The sequence below is a fragment of the Miscanthus floridulus genome, chromosome 4 (genome assembly GCF_019320115.1).
Source record: "Miscanthus floridulus cultivar M001 chromosome 4, ASM1932011v1, whole genome shotgun sequence".
Lineage (NCBI taxonomy): Eukaryota > Viridiplantae > Streptophyta > Magnoliopsida > Poales > Poaceae > Miscanthus > Miscanthus floridulus.
In genome coordinates, this window is record NC_089583.1 from 38,198,028 (window position 1) to 38,212,475 (window position 14,448).

Consider the following 14,448-nt stretch of genomic DNA (forward strand, 5'->3'; position numbering starts at 1 on the left):
AAAAGCGCCAACTCCGGTAACAAATAATCATTTGACGAAACTACTCAAACATTTAAAACTTTATATAGTGTCATCGATAATACCTTTCAAACTATTTATTACAATACAATGCATGGAAAATAAAGATCGATGATTTGCGAAGTGAGAGAAGCTCAGAGGAGAGAAAGGAAGCTCAGGCTGAGGGCGCACATTTTACAGGCAGCGATTCTCGTCGAGAGCTGTTACGCCCGAGCGTCAACCGCCCCCATATTGGGCGCACAGTATGACATTTCAGTTTGTTATAAGATCTTAGTTAAGTCAGGAGAAGAATGCTTGAAATAAATCAGTCCACAAATATGTGAACAATTTATTCGATCGAAAATTCAAGTATTTCTGCTGTTCATATCTAGTTACGTACATCAAACAAAAACAAAGGTTCCAAGATCCACGCCATGTCACTGCCAGCTATTTGAGCTGCCTACTGAAATCTGGGAGATCAATGAGTTGGACCCTTTGTATAGCCTCTGCTTCTTCCCTCTCTTTCTGTGTGTTGTATCCCCATGTCACTGAGCAAACAGCATCCAGCAACATCAGCGACACAGATTAGTTTTGACTACTGAGTAATCAATCATTGGGTTTTGTTAGAACCATCAACCATGACTTACCCAGGTAGAGGTTCCATTTGTCCAGCGCTGGTTCTTTGATCACATTCTTCAGAGTTGCAAGTCGGTCCTCGATGAAACTGTTCAGGTGCAACAAAACCAAAGATACAACTGTAATTCCTTGATAGACAGTAATTGAGGATGTCCCAACTAATTGATTAGGTATGGAAGGAATATTTATATATTGTTGGCCAATAAATTGTTGGCCAGAACTAGCTATACAATGCAGTAAATGGTGTAAAAATTCGATCATGTGAAAGTGGACTTACTGAAGTTTTAGGCCTTGGTGCTGTGGCATTTGCTGCAGCTGCTGGAGAACTTTAACCTTCGGACTGTAAGAATGGAATCACAGATTCAATCACATAATCCCCTTGATATGTGAAGGAACATAAAATAAGTGCCCTACTAACCCAGTGCCAAGGCCATATATCCTTTCAGAGGGAAAATCTATTCCAGCCAATTGTTTGAGCAGCGCTTCAGCAAATCTACTCTGAAAGACAACCAAAAAGTGATCAGTAGAAGATCAGCATTCTGCATTACCTACAGAGCAGAACTGTAAAAGTAAATTTGAATTAACTAAAAGCTGAAAACAAACTTCTAAATCTCTATTATAAAAAATATCAACAAAACTGTAAAGCCTAAATATGGTTGTTAGAGATTAGAATAATTTGTCAAAACACAATGCTGAGTTGTTCATAAACATGTACATAAAAGAGAAATGAAACCACGAACTCATGACACAGAATATCACAAAAAGATAGACCACACAGCAGGAAAATGTATGAGATAGACCTGTTTTGTTGTGACTATGTAAGCTTCAGAGCTTGAAAGCTTCAATGCATCAGCTGTCCAAGGATAAAACCTGCAGTCACATAATCGTCCATGAGTTGCACATCTTTTGTTCTATGTGTAATGAACATGAAACACTTCTGAGTGAACACATTAATTCAACTTTTTCGAAAGTTCAATATCTCTAAAACTGAAAAGAGAGTGCGAAAACTGCAGATGCCACCCTCTTGGAAGTGACTTACAAAATTCTAGTTATTCAAGTCAAACAAAACTTTCACATGGAGAAATAAACTTAAGTTAACTTGTGAAACAGAATCATACACACAAGCAATGAGCCAATAACATGCGGCAAAGCACATACGTATCATTTGCGTGCTCCTGGAGACACTCATGCACAGAAAAGTCTAGGTTGCAGACATGGAGCCAATAATCAAGAACTATTAATGATCAATTTTCTTTCCAGCTTATTTGATAGCCACTAATCAATATATCACATTGAAACATACAAATTAGAAAGTCATTAAATAGTTAGTCCCAGTGTCCCACTTACATACAATGAGGTTTCTGCTACTACTTTCTTAAACTATCTTTGTATGCTCTGTCTAAGGGCACTAGCACTACTATACAGAAATGTACAATCTATATTACATCCATGACCAGCCTGAAAATATTTCTGAAAGTTCTGAAGTGTTCCCCTCAACCGAGGGTAATTGTATAAGAGAACGAAGTGTTTAGTTAAATCTGACCTGATTTCTCCGAATATATTTGTCAGACCAAAAAGAAAATATACACCAATTATTTCATAGATCAGTCACCTGTTAGCGTCTATCCAGCCAGAAAAATCATTTTCAATCCAGTCATCTCTTACATGGCCAAAGAGATTTACAAGAGATTCTCTATCTTCTTGCCACTCATCCATGAGAATGGGCTTCAGTTTTAACCAGTTCTCCAATATTTCTTGGATGCTAAGCCTATCTGCAACCTTGCAAATATTACTTATATAAAAAATCGATCAAGCTAGAAGCCTATAACCATTTTGCCTATTCTGTTACCACCTAACACAGGCATGATGTTACTTTGGTCATGAATACACTACAGATGAAGCACTGCAGAACTTGCTGATGATTTTTGAACAGAGGGTATTTGGATCTCAACAAGCAACCTTACAAGCAACAGGTTCTCATATCCTGTTTCCACCACTGGACGAAGCTGAAATAGCACAAAACATTCTAAGTAATGAATGTAAAGTGAAATCCTATGCTCCTCGTCACGCAACCAATATGAGGACATGGTTCTATTATGCTTCACCAGGAAAAATAAGGTCAATTTATTCATAGAATCATTCATAGTTTCTTTAAAATAAATAAATAAATAAAAAGTTCAATTAGCATTGGTTTTCTACTATAGACATTTAAAGTTCAAATGTCTAGTGAAGTGTGGAGCAAACAACTACTCCCTCCATTCCAAATTGCAAGTCGTTATGTACCTAGGTATACATCATGTCTAGATCCATAGTAAAAACTATGTATCTATAAAAGCTAGAATGACTTACAATTTGGAATGGAGGGAGTACCTACCAATACATTTGCAGTAGTACTGCGATAACTTCATACAGTGGGTATGTTAACTTTCATGTGTTTGGGGAAAACAAAGTGACGAACAGAGAAAGGTTTTGCACTCCAATATTGTACCACCATCCTCTTAAGTGACCACCTGCTTACAAGAACCTCAAAATTTGATTAGATACCGACATTGTCCTTCAATGCCAGGGATCTTGGGTACGAAATAAAATGCACCTAAGTTTAACCAGGTCCCAGATCTGTATCTGCACCATGAGGAGCAGATAAGTTGCTGCAAAGCTTTAGGCTCTATTTGGCATGGCTCCAAACAGCTCCAGCTCCTTGCTACAGTGCACAGAGGAGCCAAAGCCGATGAAGCCGAAAATAGTGGATTCGCTGGCGCCTAGTTCATTTTGAGAAGAGAGAAATGTCTGCTCGCTGCAGTGCACAGAGGAGCAGGAACCAGAGCCGAAGCCACCCAAAGCTCTAATAAACGGGGATACATCATGGTGGCCGGCTGATATGGAGTATGGACTTCACTACTGCAGCAGCAATGATGGATGGGGTTGGCTGGCAAGGAGTATCGGTGGAAGTAGATTCTTGGTTGATTTTTATAACCCTAGGCAACAACAAGCTAGATTGAACTAAGGGGCTCAGTAGTTCATGATAGGGCACCAAAAGACATAACAAAACTAGCAATATGAGCAAGCTGCATGTTGCGCACTGTTCCAATCCACTAAACTCAATGACCCAACACATTGTTTTTTTTTTTGGCAAATTATATTAGTTTTTCTGTTTTTTTTTGTCACATTCTTGTTGCCTAAAGCTGCTATGGTAAGGTGCAAATTAGGGACAGTTTGCTGCTGCTGTGGTGAGCTGCATTGCAACATGGAATCTACTTAGGGGGATCTATAGATTCCCACATCTCCATGAAAAACGCTTCCAACCAATTAATAAATTCAATTTTGCAAAGTCATGGCATAGCTACATGAAGCCTTGATATGCTAACTTGGTAGGTACACCGTACACAAGCAGCAGCAAGTAATGGGTGGGGAACAAAGGAGTCTTACGGTGTACATCTGCTCCACTATCCACTCCTCCATGGCGGCATCAACCTGCTCAAACAGCGACGGCCACCTCACCTTCGCAGCCTGCCATCCGTGTCAACCAATAACGCACAGTTGCATATTTCATGCATACCAGGCCCGGAAGAAACAAGACCGAGGAGGGAAGAAGGAGACCTTGACGGCCGAGAGGGAGCTCTCCCCGCAGCTGTCGCATAAGACGCCGTCGAAGTCAAGGGCGTACAGGTCGCCGCCCATCATGGCGCGCGAGGACCTCGCCGGCCTTACTCCTCTCTCAACTCCTTCGAGCGGCGGAATGGACCGAATGAAGTAGGAGCGGACACTTCGTATAGGCAAGGTGAGGCGACCGCCCCAGCTACCCGCGGCCGGTAGACTCCCCACCCACCTCTCCAGACGGACGCAGGCCGAGGAGACGAACGGCGACCATTGCGTGCGTGAGGCTGAGGAAGAAGAGGCAGGTGAATGAGTATGGGCTTTTGTGGGCCAGTAACGACGAAGAGAGGAAAGGCGGATGATGGAAGGCCCAGATCAAAAAAAGAAGGAAAAAGTCAATTTTATCTCCCCAAATTTTTCCCTCTTGAACTCCAAAACCGGGTAAACCACCACCCTCAACTTTTAAAACCGTTCATTTTACCTCCCTCCCTGACCCAGATATGAGTGGTTTTGAAAGGCGGTTTTATTTTTTTTATTTATTTTGGCTGAATTTTTGAAAAATCATAGTAAATCACAGAAAAATCATAAAATGGAAAATTTAATTTTATTGGACTCTACATGAGTAGATCTATATAGTGAATATATAATATGATATACTTCACTACAAAGTTTTTGTTGTAGCTTTAGATCTATGTTTTTCTGTAATTAATTCAAAACTATAGTTTCTATAGTTCAATTGTGGCGAAATTTTTATGGTGGGCTAATTTTTATATGTTTTAACTGTAGTAAAAATTTCATATGCATTGGATCATATATATTAGAGTTATAGATTTATTTAGTTTTATGCTATTTAAATAGTTTTAAAATAGTTAAAAGTGTGTAAAAATATAATCAAGTATGAAATTTTTACTACAATTCAATCATAAAATAATTAGACCACCATAAAATTTCACCACATTTGGACAATAAAAACTACAGCTATGAATTAATTATAAAAAAGCATAGATCTAAAGCTACAATAAAAACTTTATACTAAAGCATACCATATCATATATTTATTGTGTATATATACTCATGTGGAGTTCAAAAAAGTTGAATTTTCCATTTTATGTTTTTTGTGATTTATTATGATTTTTTAAATATTCAGCCAAAATAAATAAAAAAGATAAAGATAAAACCGCCTTTGAAAATCACCTATAACCGGGTCAGGGAGGTAAAATGAACGATTTTAAAAGTTAAGGGAGGTGGTTTACCCAGTTTTCAAGTTCAAGGAGAAAAACTAAACTTTGAGAATAATTTAGAGAGGTAAAATGGACTTAAAAAACGAAAAGCCAGTTAGCTTTTTGGGCCATTTGTCTATGAGAATTGAGACATCACAAAACGAGCCTGGCACATTTATTACTTTTGCTCTTGGCCTCTCAAAAAAATGGCCCCATCTTCCCTTCTTCCATCTAGTAGCACAGATATCACAACAACTAACATAAACTCATGGTTTCAAAAAGAACTGACATAAATTCATAATGCATGCATTTTTCAAACATTAAATTGTCTTGGCTATCACAGAATAATTCTTCTATATAGGCGACCAGCATGTCACACGACTAAACTAGCATAATAGGTTCCATTGACTTGGCACAGCTAAATTGTCGATTGAGTATGAATTGTGTCGGTGTTTTGTAAATTGGACTAATAAATTTATACTATTAGCTCTAGAAAAACGATGGTAGTATCCAAAAGACACGAAGATTTATATTGATTTAGAACGGAGCCCTACGTCCAGCCTTAAAGATAATTGAGTGCGTGTTTGTCGCTTGAATGCTCTGAAGTTCTTACAATGGGGGACGCAAGAATGGCAGAAGAGGTTGGAGAGCTAGAGCTAGGAGATAGACTGCCTGAGGGGAAGCCCCAGGAGCCCTACTACGATGGAGAATGGGTAAAATGGTAGAGGATGAGAGTTGGACCGAATGATTTTGGATTCTCAAAGATGGTGCCCTGGCTGCCCTTATATAGAGTTCAGGGCCAGGGCTTGTACAAAGCAGTATGTTTTCCTAACCGAAGGGTCATGAGTCTAAAGGAGGTCCTAGATAACTTGGCTTACAAGCTACGCCATCTTATGGAGCATGTCTGGGCATGTTTGTCGTCATGGTCTTGTGGCCACATCATGGCATGGTGTGATGTGGTGCTACTGTGCCGGCCGTGGTGACATTGTGCCGGCCGCGGTGACACTATAGGCACGGTGGTGGTTTGGCGGCTGCCCTGTGCGATGTGGTCTCTATCATGGTCTTCATCATCGTCTCCTAATTTCTAGGGGTGTCTTACAGGAGTTGGTAGCCGCCCCCAGATCGTCGATCGCCCTATGGGCTTGAGGAGCTGAGGGCCATGGTCTCGACTGCTAGGGTCATGGCTCCCGCCAGGTTTGATGGCCTCTAAGTCAAGGCCCTCATCATGGATCACATCCCATAGTGGGTAGAATCGTATAAGCGTCTTGTCAGGTTGTATCTAGATGGTGGGCTCTATACCGATCATCATCGCCTTGGACGGTGTTGTCTTGTCCATGCTGCGTGGTGTAGGGGTGGTGTCTGACTGGACCAAGGTGACAGTTGCAGACATGTTTGGCTGGGTGTGACCTCTCCCTATTCCTCCCAGAGGTTGCGATGGTGAGGAGGTCGTGAGTCTTTTATTCGTTATGCGACTAAGACAGAAGAAAGGGGTCATGGCCGACTCTAGCATTTAGGATCTAGTGGAGTGCTAACACCCATGAAAATGTTTGTGAAAATATGCTAACATATGTGCACAAAGTGATACACTTGGTGGTTGGCACATTTGAGCAAGGGTTAGGAACTTCATCGACGCCCTAGATAGAAAAGACGGAGGTCACTTTGAGCTGCTACGTCCGGTCATCACTTGACCGTTGAGATTGGGCGATCAACATTTGAAGAGACGGGACACATGGCATGCATCGCGTGATCGGACGTTGAGGTCCAGCATCCGATTGATATGACCGGAGCATCTGGTCACCCCGTGTTGTGCCTAGTGAAGGGGTACAATGGCTCTATTTCGTAGGGGCTTCTATTTAAGCCCCATGTCCAGCTCAAGCTCGCTCTCTTGTCCATTTGCTTTGACATAGCAACCTTGTGAGCTTAGCCAAAGCCCTCCCACTCATCTCCATTATTGATTCATCATCTTTGTGAGATTGGGAGATAATCCAAGTACATTGCTTGAGTGTTTGCATCTAGAGGCACTTGGTGTTCGTGTTTCGCTACGAGATTCGCTTGTTATTCTTGGTGGTTGCCGCCACCAAGATGGCTTGGAGCAGCGAGGATCGTTGAGCGGAGGGTGGTGATTGTCTCCAGCTCCGATCATGGTGATTGTGAGAGGTTCTTGACCTTTCCCCGGCGGAGAGCCAAAAGGTACTCTAGTGAATTACTTGTGGCTTATGTGATCCTTATCTTGTGTTGGTTGTGTGGCACCCTATTGAGGGTTTGGCGTGTGAAGCCAAGTAGCGCGTGAACCTCCAAGTGAGTGAATCGCCACAATGAGGAGTAGCTTACCGGCAAGCAAGTGAACCTCGGTAAAAAATCATTGTGTTCATCATTTGATTCCGAGATAATTAGTCTTTATTGGTATTCATTCTTGTGATTGATTGACTCCTTCTTCGACACGACGGTATAAATAAATTGCTCACTCTATTTACATTACCGTAAACTAGTTGTCAAGCTCTTTAGTATAGCTAGTTGTGAGAGCTTGTTAGTTTGGTTAGTGTGGCTCTTTAGTTAGCTTTTGAGAGCACACTAACTTAGTGTAGTGTCATAGCTATTGTGTGGATAGAAACTATATAAACTAGAATTATGGTAGATGGCTTGCATTTTTAGTAGGCTAGCGCAACACTTGCTTCGCCTCATAATTGTCTAACTAGTTTGTTAAGTGTTGTTGTAGAAAATTTTAATAGGCTATTCACCCCTCCTCTAGCCATTAGGACCTTTCAAGTTTGCTTGGCCCAGCTGGGCCTCGGTCGTTCGGGTCTTTTGCTAACTGATTTGTTGGGGGCCATGTGGCTCGCCAACTAGTTGGTGCCTTGAGACACCCCAGGGTTACAACCCTGACAAATTACATATGTAACAAACTTACATCAATTTTGCAAATGTTGTAGCCCACCCACCCTGAGTTCTAACCTGAGAGAAACACATGGCATAACACTTGTATTTGTTGATCATGAGGCTTGTTCTTGATTGGGACAGGTAGCCCTCGAAATAAGTTTTTGAAAAAATCAAGATCAGAATTCGGAGCTAAAAATTATGATATTTTTCATAATGTCTGTTGTTTCTTTAAGATGGTGATGGACAGAAATTCCGACGCTTGAGAAACTTCTTGCGTAAGATTGGGATATCTGTTTTTATTTGCACGAAAGCCCTACCTTATTGTCGAATGGGCATTACGGTGTAGGTAAGGATTATTACTTATGTGTATTAGTTCTTTTAAGGAACTTGTGTCTATTATTAGTTGGGTTTACACTTCTGCAACAAGATACGTTCCTGATGACCTTTGCAAATTACATAGTGTAACACAAACACTCACAACATATGTACACTCACCCCACAAACACACAGACGTAAATCCTATCATATGAGCATCTTCAAAGACTAGGTCAGTAAACTAACGATGAAAACGCCGTCTACTGCTAAAAACGTGAGGCAGTTAAAATTGTAGAATTTGCTGGTACTTTTGCGATTAAAGCATACTAGTCCATTACGCGTGCCCTCGTGCGCGCTGGCAAATCACCTGATTAAGGCGCAGGTAAAAAACATGTTTAATCTTTGCATTAAAATAATATTAGGAGTTTAATGTAGATATGTCATACACAAAAACTGAAAGATTGAAGCTTTTTTTATATGGTGCAGGACACATCTACTATGCATACTTTTAAAATCATGGCATTTTCTATGCGTGGTAATCATGAATTTACAACACAAATTTTAGAATAGTGTCTTAAAACCTCAAGGCCACACAAATCACTGTAAGCTAACACTGGTGATTAAGAACTTCCACACTACTAAAAATTTGACAGCCGTAACATACCTAAAATCATTTCAATGTTACGAAGCTGAGTTAAAACCCTCATGGCATACTGAAACCCATAGAAAATGTGCACACAAATTGAAGCATCAGTTTAGAAACTAAGAAAATAAATCTATTAAAGATTTTTAGAATAGGAAGGTAGGAGGAAGTAAGGACAACATAAACATAGCTGCGGCAAGAGGTATGTTTACTGTGTTTGAATCCATGAAATTGATGCTATATTTATACATCACAGTCACTGGGCTTAGCAACAGTCACATGAATAAGGACATGAACCATTTTATTTTATTTTATTTTGCGATAGAAGCATGAAACAAAGTGACATGATTAATAAATGTTCGTCAATAAACCTATAAACTGAGTAGAAATCTAGAGTGAGCATTACAGATAAAGTCTCAGACTTGGACAAATAAAAGAGAGTGTGCAATATTCTCTGTATCCTCTGTTGGATACATTTCAGTTAGACCACTATGTAAGGAAAATGGACCCTAGGCTCATTTACTTTGGATTTTGGTGTTTGATGATCAACACAACCAAATTGGACTAATGAATTTGCAAGTGTTTGTTTTGTAGTTCAATAGGGTGCAAGACGTGACTTGGACAAAGGCGACATGATGATCCGATGATCAACACCTCAAAGAAGACCTTAGGAGCACAAGAGAAGACCTAAGATATCAAGCAAAGTCTAAGCACGAAGATAGGAACCAAGCCGCATGCAAGATCACGAAGAAACGAGCTCACAAAGGTGACCGGACGCTGGAGAAAAGCGACCAGACGCTCCGATCAGGAGGCTCGGCAATAGCAGCAGCGACCGGACGTTGGCGGCAAACTAATCGGACGCAGGATAGCAGCGTCCGATCGAGTACAGAGAGGTTCCAGAGCGGTGAATTTATGACCGAATGCTGGCAGCGTCTGATTAGTAGATCGTGGCTCCAACGGTCGGGATGACCAGACGCATCTGGTCAGGACGTGATCAGCGTCCGGTCAGTAGTAGAAAAGTGGGATTTTGTCCCCAACGGCTACTTTCTTAGTGGGGCTTATAAATACAACCCCCAACCGGCCAAATGAGAAGAGTGGAGTTGAGGAAACATACCAAGAGTGTTGATACACCATTTTAGCGATCTCCACTTGCATAGTGCTTAGTGTTTTATTAGGTGATTAGCGTAGGTGCTTTGTGAAGTGCTTAGGTTGATTAGACCACCGCTTATACACTTGCTCTAGGTTTAGGCCTAGTGTTTAGTAAGGTTTGCATACCTCTTACCACTCGGTGCTTGCGCGCACCATTGTTGTATATCGGAGGGGCTTGTAGTCTTATGAGATCACACCAACCGCGTTTATGGTATGGCCACCACCGTGTACCAGAGGGAACAAGGCCCGCGGTGTTTCGGCCGAAAGCTTGATAGTGAAGATAGCGGGGAGCATCTGGGAGAGGCTTGCCGGAAGGCACATCGGAGACCCACTTGTGCATGGGAAAGGCCCAAGGCTATCCACAGAGTTACCCAATTGAGAGTTTGGCCCTTGCGAGGGGCTCCAACGAGGACTAGGGGGAAGCTTGCGTGCTTCTCGATACCTCGGTAAAAATACCAGAGTCATCGACAGGAGTTTGCATATCTCTACCTTGCTCTTTAGCTTCTGCATTTACATTGATTGCATTACTCCTTGTATGGTAGAGATAGCAACACACTAGCAAACTGTAGTTGCACATTTAGATAGTTTATCTTTTACATAGGTTTTGCTAAGGTTAGAAAAAGAGGCCATAGTTTAGAGTTAGATTTTTAAGTTGCCTAATTCACCCCCCCCCCCCTCTCTCTTAGGCATCACGGTCCCCTTCAATTGATATCAGAGCCGGTTGGCTCAATTTGGACCTTTGGCTTAACCACCGTTGAGCCGATGCTATTTAGAGTGGTTGGGATGGATACCTCTAGGCCTCCGCACTTTGATGGCACTAACTTCCCCTATTATAAAGCTAGAATGGCTTGCTACCTTGAGGCTGTTGACTTGGGAGTTTGGAGAGTCACTCATGACAGGATGAAACTCATTAAGAATCCCGATAAACCCACGAAGAGTGATGAAAAAGAAATTCATTTCAATGCTAGAGCAAAAAATTACTTATTTGAATCTTTTAGCATGGATGTGTTTAACCAAGTATTCACCTTAAATATGGCAAATGAATTATGGTTAAAACTTCAAGAGCTCCATGATGACACAAGTAATGTCCATGAGCAAAAACATTATATAGTTAAACAAAATTATGATTCCTTCGAAATGAATGATGATGAGCTTGTTTGTGATATGTATTCTCATTTGAATATAATTATCATTGAGCTCCATTGTATAGAATTAACAAAGCTAGATTATGTGGATATCATGAGGAAGATTATCTCCATGCTACCACAAAAGGAATATGTAAGCATCATCACCATCCTTCATAACATGGAGGACTTGAGCACCATGACCCCGGCCATAGTCATTGGCAAGATAGTGGCATTTAAAATGTCATGAAAGATGGGTCAAGAAGAAGCCTCTTCATCAAGCAAAGGCAAAGCTCTTGCATGTGGTAAGAAGAAGATGAAGATCAAGCAAGCTAAGACAAGCTCAAGCTCAAGCTCCTCAAGTGAAAAAGAAGAAGAAGATGAAGAAGATGATGATGATGATGATGATAAAGACTCAAGTGATGATGATCAATCTTCCTCCTCCACCTCCGACCTTGATGAAGAATCAATCAAACTAATCAACAAGGTGGAGAAGATGATCCAAAAGCTCAATGTTAAGAGTGTGCCCATCCAAATCCAAGATCTCATTTTCACAAATCAAAGAAATGAGCAAAGAAAGAGAGGATGCTATGGATGCGACGAGTTGGGACACTTTGTGGAAGCTTGTCCAAATAAGCCCACACCTAAGAAAAAGAAGAAGGCATGCAAGAAACAAGCCCTCACATCAATAAGGACATGGGATGATTCTTCAAGTGAAGAAAAACACCACCACAAGAGGCGAGGGCGCAAGCACTCATCATCAAGCTCTTCTCGTGTGTGCCTTATGGCATGAGGTAATGAAAGCTCATCCTCTAGTGAGAGTGATAGTGATGATGATATGCTTTTTTATGAAGAAATTGTGCAACAAAACCTTAATTATGCTAAAGTTTGCACTAGTCAACAAAAGAAGCTCAGGAAAATAAAAGAAAAGCTAGATAGTTCACAAGAAGCATATAAAGCTTTGCTTGAATAATATGAGAATTTTGCTAATCTTAATGTTCAACTATCTACTAAAATTGAGCAACTTGAGGCTAGTGCAACAACAAATGCATGCACAATCAATGATGAGCAACTTGTAAAGAAAAATGAAAAATTAAAAGAAAAGTTAGCTAGCTCACAAGATGCATATAAAAGTTTGCTTGCTAAAATGGAAACTATGTGCAAACATTGTGATGAGCTAACTAATAAAGTTGCTAATCTTGAAGCTGTTAGTACAACTCCCACTAAGGCATTTAAAAGGAAAAGTTCTAAAATGTCTAAAAAGGATGCCTCTACTTCTCATAATGATTTATGTTTAGACTCACCTTTGTGCAACCAAGTTTGTGTTGAGAAAGTTATTGTAGATGCATGCACACAAGAGGTTGCAAAGAAGAATGAGCAACTCAAGCAAGAAGTAGCTCATCTCACCAAGGACTTGACTCAAGTGAAAGGCAAGGTGGAGCAACCCCAACTTCATCAAGATAACACCATCAAGGGAGTGAAGAAGCTTGATGAAGGACAAACCGTGGTTTGCTACGTGTGCCATAAGGAAGGTCACAAGTCCTATGAGTGCAAGGTGAAGAATGGAGGAGGAGCAAAGAAGAAAGAGAAGAAGCAAACAAGCAAGCTCTCCAACACCTACACCAATAAGGTGGACAAGAAGGCCTCCACACCTTATCTTTTGAAGAAGAAGAAAAAGTGATAAGGTGGTGGCCATCAAGGTGAACAAGCAAGCCAACAATGGGGTCAAACGCTTTTGGGTGCCAAAGAAAATCATTTCCAACATGAAGAGCACCAAGAAGGTTTGGATCCCGAAAGGGAAGTGAGAAGTCCAATGGACTTCGGAAAATTTGGAGACTTGACAAAGTGTGGATGCATTTCATGGGGTGCATCGTGATGGACAAAGTCATTGCCAAGTGGGTTAGTGAATACTATGAACCCAAATTCCCCTACCCATGTTAGGTAACTAGATTCTATTTGCTTCAATTGGTATTAGATTTAAATTTTCTTACAATTGATATCTTTTAGCATCTAGTTACTCTTCATGCCTAGGTTTGTATTTGTATTCTTATATATTTTGTCATGCATACACTAGGTATTTCATATGGTAGGCTTGCTCGGTTTCATTCTTATTCCTTGGAGCAATCCTACATGGTTTTAAATTGTTTAGGAGCATGGCACATAGCTTGTCTTACAATTGTTCATCTAATATGTGCCAAAGTCCAAATTGTAGATAATCTCTCCCCGATATCACCTTCGAAAATGACTCTCACATTCATATGATGTCATCTTTCAAGTGGTATTTTTCTAAAATCAATGTGCATGTTTCCTACAAGTATTCCACACTTGTGTGCACAAATTTAGGGGGAGGTTACTCTATAAGTTGGATACTTTGAGACTAATGCCTTTTTAAACTTATCATGTGTGTAGTAGTCTCATTGCAAGGAAAATAGAGTTCCCAGAGTTAAGCATCATACTTCAAATATCCACCACCTATTGGAAGTGGTAGAAATCAAATTGATTTCTACATGTGGTATTTCTAAACCAATATCATCATGTTGATTTCATTTTGATATTTATATGCTTTCTCCGTGCATTATATAGATTAAATTTCCTTGTGCAATACTTTGCCAATTATGCATATGCTTTGCCTTCTCTCATATGTATGCATATATTTAGGGGGAGCTTAGTCTATATAATGTGAGAGTCAAATTTTGTGATCTATTTCACTCTATACACAAAGGATCATAAAGTTTGACCCTTCCTTGTGCTATTAATATCTTCCTTTTCGGTGTTTGATTCCAAAGGGGGAGAATTTAGAGGACCAAAAGCAAGCATTAATTTATAGTAATGGTCCGAGAAAGGGAGGATAGTGGATTATGGATTAGCCTATGTAATAGGGAGAATTTATAGG

General features: G+C 40.5%; 1 pseudogene; it reads right to left on the reverse strand.

Moving 5' to 3' along the window:
* Nucleotides 1-312: 312 nt before the first annotated feature.
* LOC136551359 (uncharacterized) lies at nt 313-4,501 on the reverse strand (annotated as a pseudogene).
* Between the last annotated feature and the right edge of the window lie 9,947 nt (nt 4,502-14,448).